This window comes from Nipponia nippon, unplaced genomic scaffold (genome assembly GCF_047370975.1).
Source record: "Nipponia nippon isolate SJK-2023a ecotype South Korea unplaced genomic scaffold, ASM4737097v1 scaffold_21, whole genome shotgun sequence".
Lineage (NCBI taxonomy): Eukaryota > Metazoa > Chordata > Aves > Pelecaniformes > Threskiornithidae > Nipponia > Nipponia nippon.
This window is the reverse complement of record NW_028262338.1, coordinates 2,821,314-2,833,523: the sequence shown is the minus strand read 5'-3', so window position 1 is coordinate 2,833,523 and position 12,210 is coordinate 2,821,314. Positions and strand designations below refer to the sequence as shown.

At 42.4% G+C, this 12,210-nt stretch overlaps 1 long non-coding RNA gene across 1 annotated transcript in view; it reads right to left on the bottom strand.

Annotated features, from left to right (window-relative positions):
* LOC148055532 (uncharacterized) overlaps nt 1-11,847 on the bottom strand; it is a 47,554-nt gene extending 35,707 nt beyond the window's left edge. Inside the window, exons 1-2 of the long non-coding RNA XR_015705316.1 lie at nt 11,750-11,847; nt 10,314-10,377 (exon numbers count right to left, since the gene is read on the bottom strand). This is a non-coding gene — a long non-coding RNA (uncharacterized LOC148055532). The remainder of the gene's footprint in view (nt 1-10,313; nt 10,378-11,749) is intronic.
* Nucleotides 11,848-12,210: the final 363 nt, after the last annotated feature.

Below are 12,210 nucleotides of genomic sequence, written 5' to 3'. Positions count from 1 at the left end.
GAGGTTACCTTGAGGGTACCACTAAAATAACTGTGTCCACACATAACTAGATCATCTGACCTGTCAGGGGTTACACTGTCAGTCTCTGAACAGCTTCCAAAACAGCAAGCACCCAGGAGCCCCAGCATCTCTCTGCTCCGCAGGATGAAGCCATACACACACACAACTGCATTCTCCAAACTATTTTTTGTTTTCGCCTGTTGTTAGTGAAACTAACCAACTGTGGTTTTGTTCAAATTTATTCAATAAGTCGAACAACTATCCACCCAATGCTTTTCTACAAACACCCTCTGTGTACCAGCTAGGTCTCTTCAGTCCACAGCAAAAGGAGGGTGGTGGGGAGGGTCCCATCCCTGCCATGACCAGTTAACATAGCACCGAACAAGGCTTTTCACGTCTGTGTCTCATGGTCTTCACCCTTTGCGTCCCTCCCTAAACTGTAAGAACTTCAAAGACTCTTCTTCCGTAGCCCAGGCTAATGGAAATGGTCCCAGCAGTCTGCTGTGGTTCCTAGAAGCCACGATACAAAATACTCCTGGGATTTTTGCCATTTCCCAAATGTAAGCCAGCAAAACTCTCGATTTAAAATATGAAGGAATCCGACCAAGCCTCAATGACAAACTTTGCTTTGGTGGAAGACACAGTTCTCTGAAATATTTTGGATAAGTGAGCAATGACAAACAAACAATGAACAATCATCTATGGTAAAAGCCACAAAACATGAAGATATCCTAAAGTTTCCATCACCAGTAGCCGTGTATCTAAATAACCTGTGTATGGGACAGCAGTTTTTGAGGACTCTGGCATCACATGGCAATTTCTGAAGCATGGGTCTGCTGTTGATACAGGCAGTATTTCCCAATAGTGTCCTTCTTTCAGGATAGATATCAACATCCTTTCACAATAAGCAGAAACAACAGCTAAGCTGTCTTTCAAAAGCAAGAGAGTTCATCCCTCCTTGTTTAAGGAGTTTGCAGGCAGCAGAACAAAACTGCACTATTGTACATGCAGTAATGGTGGCTGACATCTCACCTCTCCTCTCCATTTTATATGCATCTAGAAAAAACCAATCTTTTTCCAAAGCATTTTGAGTGCTTATTACAGTTTCTCTTTCCTTCCCATTTTATTAAGTCCAAGCTTTGGGATATTCCTTTAACTTCTTTCTCTGGAGAAGCAAGAGGCTTAGGGAATAGCAAGTCAAATTTTGGCTATTAGAAATCATCAGAGATCCAACTAAAATTAGGTTTCTGGATGGTCTCAGTATCTGGAGACACACAGGGTAGTGCAGAAGACAACCTCACTTCCAGCAGCTAAAGATCAAGCCTGCTACTGAAATAGATTTGGGTGACTTGGGTGACATCGGGGTGTATTCCAACAACTCAAATCAAAATGCCCCGTAAACTTTAATTCAGCCTGGCAGCAAACTGTGGAGGAGGAGAGCATCAGCCATACTTCGTATCTAAGAACTGAAATAAGAGTTAGATTGAGAGACCAATCTTAAAACTAATCCATAGTCCAGCAGTCCCTTAAGAAAGATGGGCCTGTTGAAATCAGGCTTCGAGCAATTTGCCCAAGGACAAACAATAAATCAATGTAATTAGATTGTTTCCAACCTAAGTAAATTATTTACAGTTTTCATGTCAAGTTAAAAGTTCTCTAGCTATCCAAATATATCCATGTAGGCATTATTTTATAAACTTTCCTTTCCTGAAGTAAATGTAAACATACATATACAAAAACATCAAGGCTACAGACCCAAGCACTCAAAACTTAGGAAATGCCAGAATTAAGTTTGCATGGGCAAAAGAAAATATTTTTCTCTTAATTTCATTCCCAGAAATGGTGAAACCATTTTTTGTTGAAGCTTTCCAAACAATTCATCTGAGGCAGACATTCAGCATGGAAAGTTTCAGCCCAAACAGTTAAAATTTGGCAAAGTTATATGCCACTGAAAACAGGGTCTTATAATGGGAAATGTGAGGCAAGCTTAATTACAGGCAGCATTACCAGCAGCACTTATAATATATTTAAGACTAAAATTTCATACTGGCTTTGCTAGGTCTGTTTTTCTAGGAATATGGTACAGAAGTATTTGAACCTTCTTATATACGTTTAAATTGCAGACTGTGTTTGTAAGTCTGGGGTCTTTGACAAACTTGGCCAAAACTACAACATAGCTATTTGCAATAGCCATCAGAAATAGAAGTCATTACTTTAAAAAAAAAAAAAAAAAAATCAGAAAAATCCTCAATTGTATGATACGAAGTAGAAGAAGCCACACGTTTTCAAAAATTCTCAACGCTCACAACAGTTTCAAGTTTCCACAAGTTCTAACACGGACGGTTTTTAGTTTGCATATTTCAATCAACTCTAGAGCTGGTGAAAACGTGATGCTTTTTTTGCAAGAAGTTGGTTTCAAGATAAAAGCAAATTATTAATACAGAATTTTCAGCAGATCTGCTGAAATGAGCAGATCTGCTCAATAATCAGTACCTGGAATTTCAAAAGGAAAGGAGCTAAGTTCAAAACAGACAGTTAGATATCCTGGTGTCTAAGGAGCTGGCTGGCATCATCGCAGTGCTCTGAATTCTCCCTGTCCCGGCTTTCTCCATGGGCTGTTTCTTTTACAACCTGAAGAAGGTGGTGGTACATTTCTCACCCCATTTCTACTGACTGCCAATTCTAAGAATGATTTACAGAACTCAAAAACTGAATTTGGTAGTGAGGGGACTGAAGGAAAATTTTGCAAGAGCATGGGATGAATTTCTGTGCGCTCATTATTAAATTCTGATTTATTCAATTCCTAAAAAGAATGAAAATATATCTTACGTAAATGAAAAGTTATGTTTTGTTCTACTACCAATAAAAGTGCATTTATCAAGAAGGAGAATGAGCTTTTGGCCAAAGCCTTGGCTGAGATGCAGGTGATCTGCTCCCAGTTCTCTCGTTGACTACAAACTTTCTGTTTAACTTTGGCTAATTCATTTACCTCTTCCAGGCCTCGGCTTCCTATTTTTCAAGTGTAAATACCATCACCTCTGTTCTCCTGCTCTTTTCCAGTCAGACAGTACGCTCTTCCAGGCGAGCACTGTTTCATCCTGTACATTGTATACTGCCACCAGCACAATGGCAACACATCCTGGGGAAGATGTGTAATTTTACTACAACAGAAATAAATCCCAGCTCTCTGTGCTGTCTGTTGATTAAATGCATTCTTTCCAGCAAAATTTACACCCCCATTCATTTTAATTAAGCATTCGTATTTTATTTGGTGCTTCTTCAATTTCCCTCTTTTGAGGCAAACCCCCCCAAACTATATCAAATATTCTACTCAGCTAAACGTACAGTGACTTCTTTATTCACGTCAATAATACTAGTGACATAAAGGAATCCTGTGAGGCAAGGCATCTGTGGTAGGAAAAATAAAGGTGACCTGTAAAGTACTCCAACTTTCCTAAAGACTTCATATTTGTAACTTATAAATCACGGAGGTTTGTTCCATGGTGACCTTGCCAATTATGCTGCATTGCAATGAACATCTTTAAGAGCTCACGGTGACACAATGGCTTCTTGATTGAGCGTATTTGCACAGAATTTCCTATATTAATCTTGCAGCACCAATGGAGGTGATGTAATAAAGCTGGGAAATAACTATCAATTGTAAAAAAGCTAAGGTTGCCCTCAGCAGCTAAGCACCACAGTTATTTTTTTCCAAACTGATGCTGAGGTTAAGCTTTGCATGCAACATCATCCTTATGAAAACAAGTGTGGAAGAACTCTATTTATAGCAGCAAATTTCACGTTGTGTCTGCCTAAACCAGAGAGCGCCACTATGATTAGAAGCATCTCCTGCAGTTTACAAGTCAACCATAAAAAGTTGTTTCAGACTTGTACTTGACATTGAAGGGCTCAGCTTCAGCAGCTGAAAGAAGGTGTACTGTTCTTCATAGTAAAGAAAATGCCCCATTTTGTATGAAAACTTACAGAATACGTCTGTATTTCTTTGGGCTATTTGCATCACCATGGGCCAACATTACAGAAATGCAAGCAATTCCTCACAGAAAAGCTGTGCTTTCAGAGGCAGCCTGATACATTGGTATACTGACAAGACCTACATCCAATTTGTCCCCAAGCTCAGAGTATTTCATCTCTAACACAAATATGTTAAGCAAGTTCTTCTTATTACTCTTCCAGCTTGCATATTTATATATAAGATCGACACATATGGATCTTTCCTTGGTTGATGCATATATCCATTATCCTCTCTCCTGAAGAACTGTGCTATTAATCCAGCTAATCTTGTTTTTACTGCAGAACGAACCCCAGCACACTTTTTGTGCAAGGCACTGCTCTGAAAATTCAAACGGTGGCCATTTCTCTCTACCTCTGTCCCAGGCAAGGTTTCTAAAGGAATGAGACTCGACCCAGCTTTGGCACGACTACATCTGAGGAAGCCGCAAACTAAGCGGGAGAGCTTCCACAGCTTGGTCACAGAACACCGTTTCACTTGTGAAATCAACCTATTTTAGGGTACTTTCACCAACTGTCTTAGAAATTAAGCAGCCGTAGTTATATACTGACTTCATACGAACCCAGCCTGATGAGAATGCCTTCACCCTCAAAACTACTCATGATGCAGTTTTGCTTCCATATTGCCTGTGCTCCCTGTGGGCTCAGGTTCAAATTGGGGTCTTGAATATTAAAGAATTGGAGATTTTTTTTATCCAGGGATACAGGCTATTCTGTGACACCGTGGGCAGCTCAGGAAAGGGTTAAGCTATCTTACCCCCAGAGACCTAGTCCTCCTTTTCAGTGTTAGTACTCTGGCACTCCCAATTCTGCTCCCGCCAAGAGCTGGAAGGCTTAGGAGGAATGAAGGATGGTGAAAAGATGTTTGAGCAGTTTTAGACATGCAAGAACTATAGCACCCAATTTTGTCAAAACGTTCAGAGGGAGCTGATAGCATTCAACTCAAATGAGGTATTTTTACAGTCCTTATCCTAGATATCTGGTGTATAAAAATATACAGATTTCTTCAGACTTCTCTTGTATCAAGTACATGACGGGGGAACAATGTCTTTACTCAAGCCGATAGATCAGACCTCTTCCTGTGCAGTGTTTTAATGAAAATGACGGGATTTTCTTACAGCCACACTTTAATGTAAGATGTGACATCGCAGAACAGGAAAGGGTTTGTGGAACAACAGAATGACAGGCTGTAAACTTTACTGTAATCCTGAACTACCAAAAATACACTAGCATGGCATCGAGAGTAAACCAGACTAGCATCTGGATGATCAAGTCATAGAAGAAACTGTCAAAGCTGCATTTTCACATGAGGAACATCTAGGCTGCCTGCCAGCGTTGAGGGACACTAGGTGTATTGCAACGTTGGCTTTTCTAGGGAGGAAAAGTCTTGACTCCGCTGCCTGTTCGTATTACAGTGGTGTAGCCTTCACCCTCCCATCACCGAACCTGAGGCTTGTGCCGCAGTGTGGCTTCAGGGGAACTCTGTAAATAGTGAGCAATTTGGGAATGCTAACCTAAAACACATCTGCCAGCAATTATGCTCACTCAGTGAAGCACAAAAGAATTCTGCTTATTTGTATTAAGCTGTAAATGCAACATGGCATTGGCTTTCAAATACAGAGATAAGCCTGTCATTACCTAAGCTGAACACTGTACATGATCAAAAGAGACAGGCATGCCACCAATTATGTTCTTATTTCCAAACTTTAATCTGGTTGCATATAAATCAGCATTGTTTGCTATCTCTTAAGATTTATTACTGCAGTAAAAAAGATACACTCTCAAAAATGAATACACCTTCTCAGAACCATATTCTTACACGCATAACACCTGGGAATTCTCCCAAGCCTAACAGGCAGAGTCCCCAGGTTGAAAGCAATCAACTGCTGAAGGACACAGAAAGAGAGTGCTAATTATGTAAGAAAATAAATACATCCTGTAAGGTACATCCAACACTGCCATCAGCTTAATGGGACAGCATTTCACGGAAGACTCAATACCTTGTAACTCTGAAGAAAGCTGGGGTAGCTGCCACATTCATCTATATTGTTAGCTACAGAAATGTGCGCTATTAACGTGCAATATGTATTATTAATGTGCTATTACTCATGAAGAGCACACTGACCAGCTCTAGTATTTACCCAGTACGTTTTGTGGCCTTCGTGGTCAGGTCCTGTACCCCCTGAATTATTCTCCTCAATTTTTAGTTCATGGAGACTGGAGTGACCTCAAGAAAGCTGTTATTCAAGACACTGGCAGTCACACCAACTGAACCATGATATAGATTTGGCCTCGCTCTCCAGGGGTATTGCCTAAAGCTCAGAAGTCAAGAGAGGCTTCCAGAGTCAGGATCATTCCAGAGGCTGTCAAGGATGGGTAATACTGCTGTGTGAATGAAACCTGACCTCCATGTCAGCCAGAGCAGCCACGCTGGCCAGAAATACCAGCCGGTATGCCACAGCCACAGAGCTGGCGGTTACAGGAGCTTTTTAAATGGTTTCGAGAGACATGGAAAATGCCACAATTAGGGGACTGTAGATTCCTTATGCAAATATTTTTCATATGTCCTCCCACACCGAGAGGCATTTGATTTTAGGCTTGTTTTCTTAGGGAAACAAGGTTTAAGCAACCACAAAGTCTGTTTGCTCCACCCAACAACCTGTGTCATTCATTGCTACACCTCTATCGAATTTATCTGAAACTGTCTGTCCTGCAAGTCATGAAAACACATGTCCAGACAGAAGAGAGATTATTTCATGACTGAGAGGGATGAACTCACGCTGCAGCCTTTATTATATACCGCTCACAGTTCACTCTTACGTACCAGCGATCCCAGCTATTGGAAACAAATCCGTAAGAAACTGGTTTCGCCAACTCTGCTACACGTGGAACAACTTGCATTAACAACAAGGGCAGGAGAGGCAGCCTCATCTTTTGCACCCTGCTTCCCCTTCTCAAAAAGCAGCTTACAGCAGCAGCCATGCAGCATGGCCAGCTGTTTTGTAGCAGCCAACTGGTGCAAACAGTAGAACATAACACTGTAAGTAATGGCAGAAGTCAGCATTAAAAGAATACAACCTTCAACTTCGGATTACGTTTTTGCACCCAAACATGTTGGCACATCTGATCCCATTATTAAAGACTCCTAGCTGGAAGATTGTTTTCCCCTGTGAAGGTCATTAGCAAAAAAATATTTGTCATACAACCCTCTTCAGTTCACCAGGAAGCATCCCACACTGGTAACAGAGGGAGGGTGAATGAACTACGTCTTACTACTTCCCCCTCCTTGCAGCGAACAAGGAAGGATTGAACCATAAACATGATCCGTAGCAACGCTTGGAGTTGGTATGTGACAATAGAGTGAATTAGAAGCACATGTGGTAAGGGAGAAGTGTAATGTAATTGGCATGCTCGAGACGCGAGTAAAGCAAGACATTGACTGGGAGATTAAATTACGAAGGTGTCAAATTCATAGAAGGGATGAAGGCGACAAAGCAGAAATAGTTGGCAAGATGGGGAAAAGAAATATTACATCAGAAAAGATTTTAAAAAACAGCAGGTTTTGTTGACACCTCAGAAGCCACTTGGACTAAATAAAGAAGGAAAAAAATGAAGAGGTGGGAGTTCAAAGTGGCTGAAACACCTCAAGTCCAGACAGGGCCTCGTTTTGTATGGAAAGCATGTCAGCAAAGGCAAGAAGCAAAGAAAAATCAAGGCAGGCCTTATATCTGCTTATTCCTTAAGCAGAAGCCTGGACAGCATTATGGACATCCCTCTTGAAAATAAGCCAAACGCAGCCAGCGAGAGAGACCTTTGTGAACATATAAACATCAGGAAACAGGGTAAACACAAAGGATTGCTGTAAGGCCAATGCCACACTGACATGAGGACAAGGAAGCAGCACCTGGCATAAAATAAGACAGGAAAGCACTTCTGTCCGAGAGGAAACAGAAATAAAAAGGGAAGGTGCGTGCCATTTCTATAAAACAGGATCTGTATTAGGTCTATCCAGGCAGATGTTATTACCCATAAATTGGGTAATGATACTAAATTTGCATACAATAATACTAATTTCCTATCAGTAAGCATAAGATAACACAGCCTCACAACCTTCACTGCATATAGAGAATGGTAATTTCTGGTGTTATATACACTCAAGCAGATGTAATCAGAAAGAATTTACAGTCTAAGACCTAGTCTAGAAAACTGTATGCACATAAAAATTTACATGCCCAAATTTACTAGGGCTACACACAGCATATAAAATTATTTTAATTTTTTTTTGTAAGAGGGACAAGAGTTTTATATGCTTACAAAGACCTGAGTTGCAAGCTTTGTGCTCCAGGGAGAGAGCAAAAAGAATCAACCCCTAAATGTGTTCAATTGTGTCACATCTCTCTCCCACTCACTTCATTGTATCTCTCTCACTCAATTACTTGCCTTCAACTGTTTCTTCCCTAAAAACATACCACCTTAAATACTTTCAACGAAAAATCCAAGGCATCAGCAACTCTGAACTTTCAGACACGTTTGAAAACGTAAAAGTATTTTGATTACTTTGAAGTTTATTCATTTAGATTGTGCTTCTCCTCCAGCAGGAGCCATATTCATAGGGTAAGAGTTCACTTCACTTCCTCATTTAATGCCTTACAAAAACTTTTCATTGCCTCACAGTTTTCTATGAGCATCATCTTTTTACTTACACCATGAACTACAGGAGATCTTTGTGTTTCTTCCTGCCAGAAAACATTATTTTGACATATCCTTAGACTTGTAACATATAACAGCATTACGAATCAGTCGTTTTTCCTACTACTGTATGTCAAGCTCATGCTGTTTATTAATGTCATGCTATAACAGTCTATCATAAAATTACTTAATTGTTAAATTACTTCCCCAAGCACTTTATTCATCTTCAGCTAGAACTATCACCATTGAAGTCTGCTCCCCCATGAACACTGGTTCCTTACTCTAATCAGACTGGAGAGGCAAATGATTTTACCATTATGAAGTGACACCAGCTCCTCACTCCCCTGAACCATTGTTGCAAAAGCACAGGGAGATAAACAAACTTGCTTCCAGAAATTCAGACCTAGACAAGAAGCCACTCTGAAGAACTACAGTAATGGTGACATCCCAAGAGCTAGAAGAGTAAAACATGAGGAAATAAGACTAACCAGACTCTTTATTAATGATTTCCATGTATAATCAAATAAAAAGAATTAGAGCCCATTAGCACCTGAACTTTTTTTTCTCCAAAATCAAGAGATAAATAAAGCTGGGGAGGAAGGGGTGTTAGGAAAAGACAAGCAGCAAGCAAATGAATAGGGGAGAAAACTCAAGAGTTTTGTTTCTTTTTCATAGTATTTCACTGCAAAAACAAATGTAGACAACCACTTCCACACACATTTAAAAAAAAAAAAAAAAAAAGTAAGTGTGGTAGGAAGCTACGTTCTGACCTGGTCAGCTTTCCATCTGAGACCTTCAAATCCTGCTAACAGACATGGAAACCACTCTGCTGTCACCTCTTTCAGCACCCCATCTCACAAGGATGACTAACTGGGGAGCCACTGGGATGTGGAAGTGATATTCCCTACCCAAGATGGGTCTTAGGAAGCATCTGTGTTTCCCATAAATAAGCCCCCACAGGCTAACTCATGAAGAACAAAGGATCAGGGGCAGGGGGAACCACAAAATCAAAGCCCAAAACACGTAGAAACACCTCCTCACCTGCTAGGAGACCACTTAGTTCAATATCAGAACAAAATTCAGCCCATACGTCATTGCAAGGTCTGGCTTGAGTCAGTAACCTGACCATAACCAAAGAACAGTCTTCACACAATCTTTTCTAAACATTTAATCAACATTTCCTCCTGCCTAAGCAAGGCATTTTTCCTGTACACTCAAATGCCCTTGACTCAGGACTTCACCTGGTACTCCCGAATATGGAGGAAGAGATCATTTGAGTCGTCTGTTCCAGGCAACCCCACAGATGATTATTTAGTGCAAGAAGGTACCCAGAAAAGCCATCGTACCACACAGCACTTCATGCTCCGTAATAAACTTCCTACTAGAAGCCACAGAAAATATTCCTGTGGCACAGGACAAGAGCAGACTATCAGCACGCCAGCTTTCTGGAGGACTCTATTCCCTGTTTGACAGTTGATAATACAAACAGAAATACCAAAATCTGCCACCCCACAATGTTGCCAGTACTGATCATGGGTGTGCGCATGGCAGATATGCGCAAAGCCATTCACTGCTGCTTATAAATGAGATCTTACCTTTCCAGTGCTTGAATATATCACTCGGAAGGAATTTCAGCAACTCTGCTGGGACTTGTTTACACTGTCAAAAAAAAAAAAAGAAAGGGGAAGAGGGGTCAGGAAGGAAAAGAGTAGATCAAAAGACAAAGTTGCTTGTTCACGAGTAAAAATGGGAGTGATTCGTAAGTCAATATCTATATCCTCCAAAGCAAAGTAATGGTCCCTGTAAGTCTCCCATAAATTAGGTAAAACTTAACCCTGTAGGACTGAGCAGAGCACTGCCGTACCACAAAGCCAAAGCCTACAGCATCAGGGACAAGCCACTTCCTCCATATAGCTGTGCTGCCTGGGTTGAGTGCCACTTACCCTGAGGAGAGAGGTTTGCATGGGGCAGAGGCTGGACTTGGGGGTGGTTACAGCCAGGATTCAGGTGCAAGATAATTTTGTATTGCAATGTGCATTCGTACAAGTCTGAGGGATGTGCTACAACTTCTCAAAGTCAAGAGGACCCTAATTTAAGTCTTACAACATTCCACCTTTCATGAACAACTCCAATCCAATAAACAAATTGAAAGAAGATCTTCTAAAAGAGTTTCAAGCCCAGGTTACCCAGTCTTCCACTCAAATATACTTTAAATGGCTTCAGTCTCTGAAGATGGCACAGGAGACACTGCCATGCTCAGAAGTCACCTGCTAATCTGACACAACTAAATCTTTTAGCCAAGTTCTTGGTGTGCATCCTCTGGATACTTTCAGGGTGTATGGAGGAATACTGGCTTACCTTTTCTGTCCCTCTGGGACTGTGGTAGGGTGCCCACCCACAGGAATAGCAAGGAAGAATGTGTAAACAAGTCTTCAAGAATTATAGATAAAGATAGGTATAAACTACTGGGAATTATTAATTTATGATTACATTGGAATAACAAGATAATTTAGTATCTTTTCATAGGTCTGCACAGGTGGAGCATATAGTTGTGGCTGCTGTATACCTGCCTTTGATCCACCCAACAGGTCATAAACCAGATACAATTGAACCCAGTTCTGTCACTCTGCTCCTTTTCAATAGAAATATTGGGCACGAATGTCTTTGAGTGTTTACTGAACTCCAGACAAATCCTGGCTGCAACCAGCCCGACGTGCAGCCTCTTCCCTCCCACGCAAATTCACCTTGTGAACACTATTACAGCCAAACAACACCCTCAGTTGGCAATTAACATAGATCACCTGAAATTACACCCCCTTACACTGACGGCCTGACCGAATTAGCCAAGAAGCCACAGACTAAGTGAATTGGAAGAGTTTAAGAAATGTATAGCCTCAAGCAAAGCCCCCGTCGCTCCTGATGGGAGGGGGGGGGAGAGGAAGGGCACCACACCACGCAGCATGCCCGCACCAGACACAGGAAAAAAAACACGCTCGGCGACTGCGAGGGTGTCACTGAGCACCGGCCTCACCGTGCTCCCGCACCCGCACTGCCGCCGCCGCGCCGGGGCCCCTCACACCCCGCGGCCGCTCCTGCCGCGCTTCCCGCCGCCGCCGTCACGCGGTGCTGGCGCAGGGGCGGGGCGATGCCTCGCGCGCTGTCCAGAACGTTCCGTGCAGCCCCGCCCCGCCGGCACCTGTGCCCGCCGCGCTGGAAAGTACCACCCGCTCCGGCGGAGGGGGGGGGGGGAAGATGGCAGAGAGCCGGCACTACAGGAATGCTCTCTCTATCATTCACACTAAAATGCCAAGGCCGAGCCGGAGGCATTAAGCAGAGCAGCCACTTAGCCCAGCTGCTTCGCCAGAACCAGCGATTCCTCCTTTCGCGCCCGTTCCCGCACAATGGTTCGTTCCAGGCCCTGGCAGCGCGGAGCCGCCCTAGCGGTGCGGGCGAGGCCCGGGCGCTGCTGAGGGAACGGCCCTGCGCGTCGTG